Here is a 15,948-nt window from a genome sequence, read left to right on the forward strand (position 1 = left end):
AATCAAGTTTGGTTAAACTGAAATGATCACATCCTCACAGAAAACAAACATTTAATAAATCTTTCATATAAAAAATACTGAAATTCATACACTTCAAACTATATTAATAGAAGCTTCATTCAAATATATTAGCAATAAACAAACTGCATGCTCCTCGTTTCATGGAAATTCATTTCTAAAAAAGACCCCTTCAGATTTATCATCTTGTTTGCAGGGAACCCAACAATATCAAAATATTAACAAAACTGAAATGGTGAGACACCAAAGGAAAAGTAGGAATAAAAGATGTGACAAATAAATACAGCACATCTCGAAAGATATTGTTAGAAAAAAAGACCAAAAAACACAAACACAAAACAAAGAGAACATTTCGTTAACAGAAAACCTTTCAATTATAACTGATGTTTCAACAACAAAACTTTCAGTTTCACTGGTCTTCAGAGAAAAATGCAGCAGCATGGGGTCCTGCTAATGATTAGGCTCCGCCCCCTTTGGTAGCTGCAGAACATAAGCTTTGTTTTGAATCATACCACATGAGTTTGATGTGTTTTGTTTGTACATTCATGCTAAAAAACAACAGACTTTAACTCTGCTCTCTCTATTCACAACTGAGAACTCTTGACCCTGATCTCCTTTTCTCTCCGTCTCTCAGCTTACAGCTCCAATTTCACAGCAGATTTTTAGAAGCTTGTTTTTTTAACACAAGCAAATGAATACTACTAATAACTTAACAGAGTCTTTACCTCCAAGGTGACATTAAAGTATTTTTATACAATGCATTTCACATTACCATCAGTCACAGCGTTGATGCTCTTACATAATGAAAGACTCACTTTGTATTCTCTAAAGCATCAGCTTCATAAACCCAGATTACATGATCACGAAACGAACCTTTTTTTTTTTCCAAACAGTTATGCAATACTTGTTCTAATAACAGCAGAGTACTTCAGAGACATCCTGGATTCATGACAATGAGATGTCATTGAGAGGTAAAGCATGAGAAGCAGCTTTTCTACTCTGTCTGGACCCAAGGAGAATTGGAATGAGCCTCAGAGAGGCTCCCCAGGGTGCTGGGCCCACCTAAAGCCTGCAGATTAGTAACTGTTTGATGTCTCCCTGGCTCAGTTTTTTCCCTCCTTTGAGTGTTTGTTGAAAACAAAGAGCACATGCGACTGTGTTTTGTTTAAGGTTTAGTATGTAGCTGCGCTGTATGACTGTATGTGTTCTGCTCACATGTGCAAATTTATGTGAGATCTTTTTACCTTCAGGGTTTCTCTGAGGGCAAACACCCTCACACACACACACTCTCTCCTTGACATTTGCTTTCCCTTCTTCAGGTACGGTGATTCCATACATTTTAATGGGATAGTCTTCTTTTGAGCCCACTTCCTTCCTTTGAAAGTAACAAAGATTAAAGGATGGTTACACTCAAAATATGTTAAAATTGTAATTAGGGCTAAATACATTGCAAATTAATGTGTTATTAAAATTAACGCAAGATAGATTTATTAGCTGCCAGACATTTTCAGAGCAACTTGAACAATCGTTCAAGACTCAAATGATATTGTTTTCTATGACTATGTAAACACCAAAACTGCCTAAGAAGAGTTTTTGATCCAAAAAAACAGACAAAACATACTTTTTTTGATCGTGTTCATCTTGAGCGCTCCATCCTTTGATCCTCTCCATGATCTCCGTCATCTTTTCTCACGATCACGCTGCTCTTTCTCTCTGAACTACCGTGACACATCCTCAGTTGGAGCGTGAGCTGCCTGAACTTTTCCAACTTGCAGCGTCTCGCTTTGTCTCTGTCATCTCACATCTTCTCCTCATATCCATGCTGAGCTCTCATCCAAAATGCGCACTGCTCTCACCCACAGTAGTTTATGAGCATGATTTTGATTGACAAGCTCCGCAAAACCCTGCGTCCCCTTGCTGAAAAACACAATTTACTTCTATATATGCAGTGAACAGTGGCAATCAAATTGTCGTCTTTAGACATTTTAATATTGGCCAGTACAGATCTTCTCTTCTTTATGTACTCATTTGATTAGTCATGCACTACAATTTTGTAAAGTCCCAGAATTAAATTTTTTTATTTGGTGGCTTTAAACAGATATGAGATTAAAATGCGATTAATTCGATTAATTCATCAAGAATCTTGTAATTAATTAGATTAATTTTAATCTGACAGCCCTAATATAATACATTTTGAATTTGTTGTTGTTCATACCCCCACCATCTTTTAAAGCTGCTCTCATTGGTTGGATGTCCTCCAGGTGAGCACCAGCGGGTCATACCCTGGAAGTGCTTGTTTGTTTCCCTATAAGTAGACCTCTGCTCGCTCAGGTCACCTCCTCACCCCCCTCCACAGGGTTATGCTGTCACAGGGGAGACAAGCTTTGAGGACCGACTATTTAATTAGTTTCGGTAACGCACCAGTGCGCTGTGGTTAACCCACCAGACCTCCTTCTACCTCCGGCATCGATTGGTTTGCCTTCGTATTCCTCCAACACGCGCTCACATGTAACTCCAGCCAATTAAAAAGTGAAGTTAACGACTTGGTTAATTGATTTGCTGTACTGTATGCAGATAAGGGGGAAAGAGACGGAGGAATGCTTCATCCTTCTCTCTTTCTGTGCCACTATCTCTGACTCATCTCAGAGTATTAAGTTATGCTCTTGTGTAACTCCATTATGCTCTCAGTTTGTCATTCTGCGGCACATGCTCGCTGGCACATGGTGGGGCGTACCTCGTCCCTCTCTGTGTTTTCATTAGTGCTGTTATCACTATATGTGGTTACTGAGGCATCTTGGACTCTTTAAGGATGGAAGGAGAGGGTTTTGTTAGTGCTGAACTTGTGGGAAATGCAAAACTTTGATAAACTACAAAGTTAGCAAAATGCTGACTTTTTTATTTCTGTTAAATTCATGAGCCAGGTGCTGTGGTCCAGTCACTTATCGAGCAGCTCAGAAGTATTGGACTTTTTCTTGCTTGCTTTAGCTCATTTCTCCTCTGACTGTTGAAGTCATCCGACGGTTCAATTATTTGAAACTTTTCTCATTTGTGTGCAACAAAAAGAGCAATATTAATTGTTTTGCTACCACACCAGAAAATGTAAAGGCCCCATGAGAACTTCATAAGTGACCTTGGAAAAGCCTCTCTTTTATATATTCACCTTTTCATAATCGAGGAAGGGAGTGGCAGAATTTTGAAAAGAGGGCCAGTTGTTTTTTTTATTTATGAATGGGGTGATGGAGCGGAGCGCCATCCTGCTCAATCTATTAAAGTACAGTATCCGGGCACAAATATTGTATGACCTTCCACCTATTTCTAAGGCTTCAAATAAAGTCAAGTAAATTGTGCAGACACATATTTTTGTTGAGCGAGCGTGAAGTGGAGATGCTATCTTGGTTGAGCGGAGCAGCATGGCCGGACTTTGAGTAGAAAGCAACAGAGGCTGGCAATGAGGAGGGGAAATTCTCACCGCTCCACTCTGCTCACATGCTCTGTCCATGGTATAAAATACTGGATTAGAGTTTTTTAAGGTACCGACTGAATTCTGTGAAAAGTAGGGGGTACCAATTCACAAAAAAAATCATAAGGTACCATGTTTTGGTACCTAAATGCATCCTTGTGTCTGTGAAAGTGGGAGAGTCAGCGATTTTCCATGCTGGTCATAAACACAGCATTGCAGAATTATATATACTGAAGAATAAAAATGTAAACTTGAAAAAATGTATACTTTATCATCAAACAAATTTATATTTTTTAGCACATAAACTAGTGTGAAAGTGCCGAAAATTGGTACCGTTGAGTACCATCACTGATTGCTTGGTACCGGTCCTGAAAAGAACCCATCCCTAGTAGTCAACTACACTACAAACTGAGTTTTCTAAAGTTTGCTTGTGGTCATGTTTAAACAATAGTAACTACAAATAAAAATATCCCTTTTTTTACTTTGCATCCTTGGAAAAGTTTTCTTTAACAAAGAAAAGTGATACTTGAAACAAGATCCATGCATTTGCTTCCAAAAAAAATGCACACCATGGCAAGACTGTCTTCTTGACACTTCTTTCTCAGATAGTCCTCAAAGAGCCTATGGGAATGATTATGCAAGTTAGAGTGACTTATTTGCCCATTTTTCAACTTAGCTGATTGGTTTAAAGGTGAGATGTTTAAGGTTAGCAGAGCTAGCACCACCAGCTTTTAGTCTTCCTTGTGGCTTATCCTCCTCATGCTGGTTGTGTATTGCTTTAGTCAATTGGTTATACGTCAGTTCAGTCTGAAACAACCAACATATAACTTTAACTTCCTTTCCAAAATCAAAATACTCCGATTTTGGACCCTTAATTACAAAATATTAATTTGTTAGACTAATGAGTCATCTAAAATGATGTAGCCTCTGGATGTAGCTGCCTACTTTTTGTGTCTTCCCCTGCAGCCAGTGGTCAGTGATAACTTTGCCTTGTTTTACTGTCAGACTGAAGCTGGAATATGAGATATTTAACATTCATAGAAAGTTTTAGGGAATGCTTTTTCAGGGTAGAGAACTTCTGTTGGATCAAGTTGAGTAAAACTTTAAGTTAACAATGCAAAGAAAAGTAAACTCATACAATGAGCAGCTTTAGGTGAACACCTTGAATTATGAATCCATCCAATTGTCTGAAGGTTTATCGATTCCAACTCCATCACCTCAAGATATTTCCAGGAGCGCTACAACAATTCAACTATCCCAAATAACTCCAGAGAACATCAGATTTATGTGTCAGTTTGTCTGAATCATAGTAAGTGCTGGAAGACTTGCTCTTGGTCAGAAATGCAGCAGGAATCAATCATGTATTGAAGGGGAAAACATTTTATTTTGTCCGTGTGTAGAAGCTGCAGAGCCTCGAATTGTGAGCTAGAGAAACTTCATGATCCGGGTGGTTTTAACATTGATCTCGCATGTTTTAAGTTGCAGGGAGCTCCTTATAGTTGAAGTGTTTCAAGGGTGAGTCTTTCTGTCATGAATGAGAGTAACGGGTGTGTGAAAGAGGTGAGGTGAGGCAACAGAGAGAACAAAGGACACGGAGGAGGAAGTGAACCGTGAAAAGGTGGGGAGAAGGGGTGGCAGAAGGAAAGAGGAGAAAGAAACGGAGCCCCCTCTGTTTGCAGCTGTTGGAGGCTAAAAATCAGCCCTGCTTTAATTGAGATGATTTTACATGCACTTCAGACGCACAAATATTTCCCCCCGCCGTCGTCGTCAGTGGCGGTGGAGCCGTTGTCTGTTGGCTCGTGCCGCGCCCTGCCTGCCCCCCTGCCTTCATCTCTCTGTGATTACAGTTTCTTTAAGGAGCAGACATGCCCCTGGTGGGCTGAATTTATTAATAAATTTGGTTGTGATTGTATGCACCAAAGCCCCCATCATGAGCTGATTTGTATACATACTAGCACATTAGTAGATGTGCCTACCACCAGATAGGCCTTTTGAATAATTAATGCTTCTATTAAGTGCCACGGTGCCTCCCACCACGGGCCATTAATATTGAAGAGATGTAAGCCCCTGCTAACAGCACAGGGAACGGCATCAAATGAGGCTGGGAGTTGGACGGGCATATGAAAGGCGTCTCCTCAATAGGCTTTGGCCACGGCGCCTGTATTAGTTTACAGAACAGCAAAGAGGCTTCCCTGCCTCCCAGTGACAGAGAATATAAACATCCAGCTGTTGCCTAAGGACAGAAAAAAATGTAGGATTATTTTCTGTCTCGCTCAGTGTTTGCGGGCTTATTGTTGATATTTTGAGCACCAAAGGGATGATGGGCCTGTCAGTCAGTATCACACTACAACTGCTCGCTGCTGTAACCCTGAGAGAGCTGCTGCACTGTACTGTATGAGTGCTTCCCTTCATTACACCAGCTGAGGCAGAAGGAGATGCAGCACAGTGGAGAGAGTATTCAGGCAGACAGCACGGTGTAAAATGACAACATAGCTCACACACAGAGCAGAACTTTGACTCTGATCCAAATATTTGAGGTAACCACTGGCACAGAGGCAGGGTAAGGCCATGGCTGCATTATAACTTGATTATCCAGCACAAAATCCTTTACTATTGAACAGAATAGGATAGAAAATAGTTAATTCATCCCAGAGGGGAAATTCAGGAGTTGCAATCAAGAAGCATTCATGTCCAGTGTTAGCTCCATTAGCCATGTCTATGTATAGCATGATGCTACTCTGCCCTCTGGTAGTCCCCCTGTTGCTGGGTTAGCATGGCTAGCTTGCTCATCTTATTGGAGATAGATCTTACGTTCCCAATCACGATGGATGGGAGGACAGGTTGATGTCATCACTTCTTAGCTCACACCTGAGAACCAGCACGTCATCCTCACCTCCTTTTCCTCACCTTGTGGGGAAACATCAGGCCTTGCACCCATTAGCATTGACATGCTACAGGCTGCTAACAGCTGATTTCACTTGTAAACAATGCGGTCATGGTTATATGTAGGATCTCCAGACAAACAGGAGAAGAAGTAGTAAAAATATCACTGAAGACAAAACCAGTTCGGTGTCCATGACCAACAAATGAGCCAAACAAAGTAATGATGAGAGGCAGAGAGAGCTCCCACAACGGGGCGGCGCCTAGCCCTGTTGTACTATGGTTGTGTTTTTGTATTTTCAGAGGCTGTACGTGACTTTCATGATCTAATTGGACGAGGTCACAACAGGCTGGAAGAAGCATTGTTCTATTTTTAGTGCTTTGATCAAGCATCTCTTGTTTTACCCTGAATACACAGGATTATAACAGCTTGGGATGCTCTCATCTTCCAAGTTAAAGTATGAAAGATTGGTTTAAAATCCAACTGATCATGTCTTAAAAACCTACATAACCATTCATCCCCCAAGTATCATCCAAGCCACCTGGACCATTTTTGGTATTCTGACCACAAGAGATTTAAAGATCATGCCCTGCTCATCTTCTCTTCCTGGAACTCTTTGCATTTTTTCAGCTAACCTAAATAGTTGAAGAGTTACAGTAATTAGGACGGCAGCTCAGTTGTTGCCTGTGATTAAAAATTTGAGCAGTTGGAATTTTTATGCTTGCCCAAATTGTTGAGGAGTTACGGTAATTTAAAGAGCACTTGCAGAATAGGAGTTTTGCCAACCCTAGGTCAAAAGTCTGGCTCATCTAACTCGGTGGGACAATTTTGATTAGATCTCAGATTGTTGTTCATTTTGATATTTCTCTATATAAAGAAGTAGATTTTGTTGTCCCTTGAGTTTTTTCCCCTCAAATCAGAGTAGAAGAATCAAAAGTCTGCCAATCAGGCAAAAGCCAAAGTTTAAGAAGATGAGATGATCAGCGCCAAAATTGTTTATTCCTAAATTATTTTTCTCTGTATCTCTCCGACTTTCCCAAGAAAACACGAGTTCATTTATGCCATGTAGACTGAGTCGTCTTGGTGACACTGCATCAGCTGAGTTTAGCAATGAGAAGTGAGCTGACCAGGTAACTGTAAGCGATGGCGCCCGTGGGAAACTAAGTCTTTATCCTCGAAAAACACTTCGGCCAAAGGTGCCACTGCAGTTAGTGCCAAACAGATAGTCCTGACAGCGCTTTTATGTGTTACAACACCAACACTTTGGCTTTTTTGTTGTACTTTTCTTTTGTACACACTCGTTTCTGCTCTAGAGAATGGTGATTTTAGCTCCAGGGGGTTTCCTTGACGACAGGAAACAGCCTTTGATGGAAAACTGAGGAAGTACAATTTTCACCACTTCTGCATTTGATTCATTTTCCATCATCAGTGGTTGGAGCTTCGCTTTCGGCATGATTTTCCCAACACCCAGAATCATTTGCATCTAGTTACACTTCTTAAATTTTTGCTTTAATAAGGTTTCAGCACATTAAGCATTTGACGTCACTCTGTGAAATGACGTCAGGATAGTGCAGTTACCGTTTTTAAGTGAAGGCTAAAAGATCAAAGATGTTTGTTCTGACAGTTCATGTGAAAGATGCTGACACAGATACAGATACAGTGATGTTTTGCAGAGTACAAAAGCAGCTAACTTCATTAAACACAGTTAATACTGACATTGTGATCTGTATCTTCATTAAGTTAATCTTTTGGGAGGTTTTCTCTGGCTGTTCCAAAAACACAGCATTACTTAACTCACTGAGGAAAAAACTCCACTTTTCACAACCATAATCCCCCTCTAAACATCTTTCTTCCTGTTTTCTCCTCTTTACACACTAAGAAAACTCCTCTTCATCACTAACCCGTATCTCTTTGGCTGGATACGAGACATTAAAGAGCCCATAAAGTATTTAGGATGCAGTTTGTTCTGGGAGCAAGTGATCAGTGGGCTTTTTATCAAGCCCATTAAATGCTCCTCACAATTAAATGTGACATGCTCAAATTAGTGTGAGCAGACTCCAAAGACAAAGAGATTAGCTCCAAGCTCTTAAATTCTAATAAGGCCTGTATCAGTTAGAAAGCAAAATATCCAGAAAGAATAGAAAATCATCCTCTGTCATGTCGTGGAATTCTAAATCTCTGAACGCTCGGAGGAGATAAAAATCCTGCTGCAATAAACGTCCGTTCTAAAGGTTAATAATAAAGCATTTACAGTTAAATGCTGACGCTGGGCTTTCTAACAGTAGTGATTAAATGTTAGTTTGAATGTCTTGCAGAAAGCCATTCAGCATGGTCAGCTGCTGCAGTTATGGTGACATGCTAGGCTTGCATAGCCCTCGGGCTGTGTGCAGCTCTCTGCAGGATGGAATTTAGCCTCGGCTGCATCAGCACAACTTTTCCGGCCATTACTTCAGCCAAGCGAGTCGACACAACACCGACTACACAACCCCAGGCTGGTTGCAGTATGACCATTTCTCTTTGACTGTAACATCTTTCCCTTTTTCTCTGAATTAGCAGGTAAGCTCCCCCTAAAAAATGACTTTTCTCTGATCACCATTCAGACCACATCAGCCCCTTTTTCTAGCTAAGAATTTAGAGCTTCGGACTCTGGAAGAAAGATGATGCTCTAGGAAGGGTAGGAAGTGCAGGAATGGAAGCAAAGGGCATGCTGTGCAAGATGACTGTCTGTTTGTTGGGGATCATCCTGGATTGACAGTGTGACGACACCAAAGATGCTCCTAAGGGGATTACACAAGGAGCACAGCCCGGGTACTGGGTGGGACCTCGGGGTGGTGAAGAAGAGCAGCAAAATGTGCTTGCATGTCAAGTGAAGCTTGAGAGGGGGAGGATGTGTCATGTAGTGTTAAGTAGACGAGACAATGGGGGGAGAAATATACTGACATACAGGATCTTGTCCGGGAAATATCTGAGCTTTATGTAAATTTTATACAATCATGGACAAAAGGACAACTTTCATGACTGCAAGCAGCTTTTCCCTGCCACCCAAGTTGTAAACCTACTTCCAGCCCGGCTCCTCCTTTTATGCTGCATCTCATTTTACTGGAAGCACATGTTTCATCACTGGCTACGTTTACATGCAGCCAATATTCAGGTTCTGTAACACTCAAAATAACTCTTTAACACGAGTGAGCAAACAGGGTTATTCCTGTTAACATGGTATCCTGATCAGAACAGAGACACACGGACAACATCTCGACGCACACTTCCACTTCTTCTTCAGTATCCATAGCAACAGCAGAAACAACAACAATAGTAGCAGCACAGCAGAAAATGAACAGTTCACCATTTTACATCTAGAACTTCCTGTACCCAAAAGACCAACATTCCTTGCGATGGTGTTTTGGTTGTTGGTCTTGTCCTCTCAAGGCACAACAAAAGAGACAGGAAGTGTGCTCTCCCATTGTCATGCTTTGGCATTCCATGTAATGTATAGAAGTGCAGGAAGCTCCCAAAACAGCCATACAAAACTGAAGTTACTGCACGCAAGTAGCTTGTAAGTTGTGGCCCGATCAGTGGGTTGTAGACTTTGGAGGACCCAGCCACCGTAGTCGGAGTAGACCCTAAAAGACAAACTGAATTGAGATGGTTTCATCTACTGAGGATTCTCAGTTTAAGTCATTAGCTGCTACTATCATAACATTGGCATCGCTCCATGCCAATCCTGTGGCCCAGCAATGGCTAACCACATGGCACCGCTAGCGTCATGTGAATAAGAAAACTATCCAAACATTTCAGAAATAATCTTGAAAACCAATGCATTTCTTTTTCATAACATTTGTACGGTATGACAGTAAATTACAGTTTTTGACAAGGATTCTGGCAGAGCAGACCCAGATGAAGGACTTCCGAAAACAGCTTCTGTTATTTTGCTCAACAAAATAATAAACACAAAATGACATCTTGGCTGTCAAAAACTGGACAACCAAAAACTCAAAAAATCAAGGTCAAGCTGGAAGAAAAAGATGCAAAAATTAACTCTGTAACTAATATCATAAAAATATGACATTATGTGACCTGAAACGGAAGGAACGACATGACTGAAAAACAAAACCTGACAAGATAAACAAGAAAGATAAAACTGATGAAACAAAAAGGTGAACTTTACATATCAGATGAGACATGACAACTCTTTTTCTAACTGGTAAGCAAAGAATTATGGGATATGCTGTGCCATGAAGGATGCTACTGTTGTATCATCTGCAGCAACATTTCTCAGCTGCCTTTGAAGGATCCCTTGAGTTAGGACTCAAAGTTTCCCCTAGTGGATGGTAGCAGTATTGTCTTCAAAGCCCCGTTCCGCTTTAATAACAGGTCGAACATAAGTCAAACTAGAAAATCTAATACATGTCGAGCAACTTCTTCTCAAACCTGCTGTCTGTCAGAGTAGTAAAATGTCCAAGTGTTCATTTTTTGTAGAACTTGGGTTATTTCATACACTTCAGTCCCCTTTGATACGTGACTGGAACACATCTTACGCAACTACACGTCCGTGATATTTCTCAGAGACGATGTAATACTCCCACACTGCTGACATTTTCCTTCATGTTTGACCATGAAAACAAATCCTTGACTTCTTCTGCCCAATAAAAAAAAACTCCTTTCTGAATCAGCAGTTGGGAAGTAGCTTGCCAGCATTAAATCGATGTGATAAGATGCACGGATGTTCAACAGATTCATAGTTTTATTTAGAAGAATTCTTATTTGGAAAGTAGACACATCGATGACTCATGTTTAGGTTGTATAGCTGATTTCTAAGTTTGAATATTGGCTGAAACAAAAAGATTAAACCAAACAAAGTAAAGACAGAGAGAGAAATAGGAAGAATTAGAAGTTGGAGTGGAGCAGCTGTGACAGTGTCACCGAAAAAGAGAAAAATTAATTAAATGAGTGAAGTGTCACAATGACGTTGTTTATCATGTTGTTTGTATTGGTGTAAAAAAATGAAAACTAAAAGACGAGATGATAAAAGGAGGACGTGGCGTCAAGGAATAGAGAAGAATAGAAAATACTTTATCCCTGAGGGGAAATTCAGGAGGAGTAACAGCAGCAATCAAGAAAAACAAAAGGTAAGAAAGTGTTAAGAAAGTGCAAAAAGGTGCATAAGAAAATAGATGATGACAGCTTGTCCATCATTCTCCGTCAGCCAGCTTCCACCTCCGTGAATAGCATGATGCTACTCTACCTCCCGGTATTCCTTCTGTTGCTGGGTTGGCACAGCTAGCTTGTCAATCTTATTGGAGATAGATCTTACGTTCCAAATAACGATGGATGGAAGGACAGGTCCATGTCATCACTTCTTAGCTTACACCTGAAAACCAGCACGTCATCCTCACCTCCTTCTCCTCACCTTGTGGGGAAACATCAGGCCTTGCACCCATTAGCATTGACATGCTACAGGCTGCCAACAGCTAATTTAACATGTTAACAATGCAGCCATGGTTACATGTAGGATCTCCAGACAAACACAGGGGCAAACGTGGTAAAAATATCACTGAAGACAAAACCAGTTTGATGTCCATGACCAACAAATGAGCCATACAAAGTTATTATTCACTCCAAATGCTAAAATGACGCAAAGAAGAAACATTGGTCTAGAAGGTGTGCCAGGAGCTGAAGGGTTCTGCTTGAGATTTAAGTTCCCAGGATTTGATGAGGTCGTCTTTCGTTTGTCACTTTATTCCTCATATGCCAGATTCATCTTCTTAATGAATCAAATATTTCTGTTTCGAGGCATTTTTTTTCAGGTGGATTTATCTTTCCTTTCCTTGTGTTGTTATCGTTGTCGTTTCATGTCCCTGCCGTCTAAGTTTTCTAGTTTTTCTCAAAGTTTCCTCATTGTTTTTTTTTACACCGACTTCAAAGGTTGTGTTGCTACACAACAAACTGAGCTAAATGTTTTGCATTGGCTTCCCCCCAATCTGAAAGGACAAGAAGTTCTGGTCAACAGTCGATCACAGGCTCATGAAGAGTAGGGTCATTCATAGTTCCTCTGTCTGTGTACGAACCACAGACACAGAGCAGCACTTCTCTCACGCCTCCCAGCCCGGAGACACCAGAGCCTTTGAAGTGCTCCTTTTTCTATGATCCACTGATGAATCAAGGCGCTATCTGCCAATGGGGAGCTCAGTCAAATGGGTTTCATGCATGGATTAGACTGTCTTCCTGTGCTCAGTCCACCGTGGGAAGGGCTCCATTTCAGCCTCAAGGGCTGGACGGAGGAGGTCTCCCAAGCTTTTAGCGTCCCCATCTGTGATGTAGAGTCCAGGTCCTGTCACCGTACATGCCTCACCTGTCATCCATCACGGCTGATCAGAGTGCGTGGAGTGACATCGGCGTTCCCTGCTCTGCTCATCCCATTTCCTCTTCCTACTTTAAGTCTCTTCCTCTCCGTTTCCTCTTCTTCCTCTGTGTTTTAGTCTCCTATTCCCTCTCCGCCCTCCTCTCCCTCTCAGGCCCTCTCATTGCTTACGTAACCATCTCTAAGTCTACTCGAATAGCTGCTGCCATCGCCTGACATGGATATATTTAGCCATTATGTTTTTCCCCCCTCTATACCCTGCATGCCCAAGCAGTGCTAAAAGATTCATGTATTCAGACCCCTCAGGCGGCGCAGTGACACACTTACTTTACATCCAGAGCAATTAATGTCCACTGAATCTAGATTACAATGCCGGTGTCCCACAGGGAGGCCACAATGCCCTGGTGGGTGTCAGGGAGGGGAAAGGAGGGTGCACAGAGAGACTAGGGTCCCCGTCACGTGGAGCTCTGCAGCTCAGTAAGCGGGCACAACTTGTTTTCCCCGTCTGCTTGCATGGCCAGTAATGGCATATTGATTGTTTACCCAGCGCTAGCAGCCACACACAGCAAAGTGACAGTCACCTCCTCCCCACCGCCCTCTTCTTTCTTACTCTCCTCTGTCTCCTTTGACTTCCAAAAACAGCACTGTCTGCTCGGTCTACCTCTCTTCTTCTCCTTCCTCTGTGCCCTCACTCCTCCCTCCCTCCTCCTCCTCTTCTCCTCTTGTGTTTAAGAGCTGGACGGAGGCCAGGTCAGAGCCTCAACAGGGCTCTGCGGCACAGAAGGCAGCGTGCCACCCTGTGCCAAGGTCATGCTGGGCAGCCATATTGTACTTTATGAGTAGGGGGTCTGCACTGAGCATTAATATGGCCCCTTGTTAGGTTTATTATCCATGGCCACAGCAGTGGAGTGTGACCAGATTGATCCAGAATGTTAATAATCCCTCCAACATTTTTTAATCACGAAGATACCTTTATCCTCTTTAACATTTAACAGTTAAAGGAGTTATGAAGAAAAAAAGTTTGAAAGTGTGGTTAACGTGGGAAATAACCAAACTTTATCTGCAGTTGTGCTTCGAGAGCGATGCTCTCGGCACAATGACTCATAGCATGTTCTGACATTCAGGGAAAGCAGGCGTAGGAGGGCTTTTAATTGCTTTTACAGCCACCTGGACCGTAAGAGCATATTTACCCTTGAGCATCCGTGAAAACCTGTACTCATATGATTACAAAACAGGTGCAGAACTGAAGAGAACAACATGGTTTAAGTGAGATTAGACCAGTTTATCCAGAAGCAAATATTACAGGTCAGTTATCAGCCTTAAACAGGTAAATTCAAGGGGTGGAGGTAGCTCAGCTTAGAGGGCGGGAAAAACAGAGGGTGAGTGATCAAGTTTGGAAAGTTGGCTTGACAGGGTGGCTGTGGCTCAGTGAATCGATCATCTGGGTTTGATCCCAGGCTCCTGTTTACATGCTTGAGTGTCCTTGGGCTGGACACGTAATGACATTGGTGTAAAATGGGTAATACTGATTAGTGCTTTGACGGTCATTGATGTCATTGTATGAATGTGGTGAATGTGGCACAGCACAGAAGTTTAAAGAAAGAGCTAAATCAACACAGTCTATAAGTCCTTTCCATGCAGGTTTGTGTGTATTTTGGCCTGTATGAGTGTGTGTGTGTGTGTTAGAGTGGCATGTTTCAAATCAGGGAAAAACCTGAAACCCCTCTCTGGGATAAATGAGGAATGGAAAATAATGAAACACATAATGAACGTCATTGTGGTCCAGGTTTTGGGATCAACAAAGGGGACATTTTATGGGACGTTTGTGTATTCTAAGCAAATATTGTAGAAGAGTTATCATACTAGCAGATAGGGCTGAACAATTTATCGTTTTCAGATCGAAATCGCAATTTTAGACAATGCAATTTTGAGATTGCCAAAGCAGCAATTTTTTCCAGCGCTCCTGACTGACTCAGGATCCCTTGTGTCAAGTATTATACACATTCTGTTTTACAAATTTGTAGACAATTTATATGTTTAAAGTGCTGGTAAGCAGGTCAACAACACAAAGCCTCTGTTTAGGAGTAGAAGTTGATGAAAACAGATTTATCATCACTATTGATGATTAAAAAAACGTGAATTGCAATATCTGCCAGAAAAATTAGACCTTTTCCTAAAATCATTCAGCCCTACATGTGAATATCCCAAAGCTTGATTTGAAGAAAATCGTGAATCGAATTGAAATCACAATATCTGCCAGAAAAATCGCAATTCAATCTTTTCTTAAAATCTTTCAGCCATACTAGCAGAAACAAATATTGATAGTTTGGAATAAGGAGTGAGTATTGGCAAGAACCTCATAAAATAATACCACAGTATCACAATATTGTGATATACTGCAATATTCTACAAAAGTAACTATTTGATTGAAAACAACTTTTTGATTTTATAATGAAAGTCAGATGCAGAGTTTCATTCATACACTTAACCTGAAAAAATAAATTGCAACAAGTTTGTCAATTAAACTAACGTTACTCATAAAAATCTGATATTACACAAAACATGGCTATGATTGTTATTTTCTTAGTCTACTACACTGTGAAAAATAAACTTAAAATTATTTCAAACTAACTGACCCAAGAATAGAGAGAAAACATTGATGTTTACGGCATCAAAATCCACATCATCAAGTTTAAGAATAAAATATTTTGAACATACTTTGAGATTATATTTATTAAACAGTTTACTGCAAACAAACAGTGGAGTAGCTCTTCAGCACCATTCACCACAGTGGAGGTGCAGAAGACGTATTGTACTTCCAACTAGAGCCCGACCGATTAATCGGTTGGGCCAATTATGCCTGTCACCGATTAATCAACATCGGCCAAAATGTAGCCGATTATAAAAAAATTTGCTCCGCGGAGATTCTGTCACTCCCGCTCCTCTGTGTCTGTGTGTTGGGCTGCACACTGCCCACCCCCTCCGTCCACCATGATGTAATGTAAGACTAAAATACAGCCTTTCAACGTCATGTTAGTTGCTTTTTTGAGAGATAAACAGAGATAAATGATACTGTTATTTCACACATCCGCCAGTATCTAATGTAAGACTATAATACGACGTTTAAATGTTGTTTAGGTTGCTCATTGTGTGTTTACATTTTTAATTTTTTTCTACTTACTGTGTTTGAAGTTTGACTTCTTTATTTATTATTGTGTTTACAGCTTGTGT

The 15,948-nt window shown here is 41.0% G+C and overlaps 1 protein-coding gene across 1 annotated transcript in view; it reads left to right on the plus strand.

Moving 5' to 3' along the window:
• Nucleotides 1-15,948, plus strand: part of LOC141799949 (plexin-A2-like) — a 308,159-nt gene that overhangs the window by 196,949 nt on the left and 95,262 nt on the right. The gene's annotated exons all lie outside the window — the stretch shown is intronic.

Source organism: Halichoeres trimaculatus, unplaced genomic scaffold (genome assembly GCF_033239565.1).
Source record: "Halichoeres trimaculatus isolate MK-OKI-2021-1 unplaced genomic scaffold, fHalTri1.1 fHalTri1_scaffold_11, whole genome shotgun sequence".
NCBI classification, from domain to species: domain Eukaryota; kingdom Metazoa; phylum Chordata; class Actinopteri; order Labriformes; family Labridae; genus Halichoeres; species Halichoeres trimaculatus.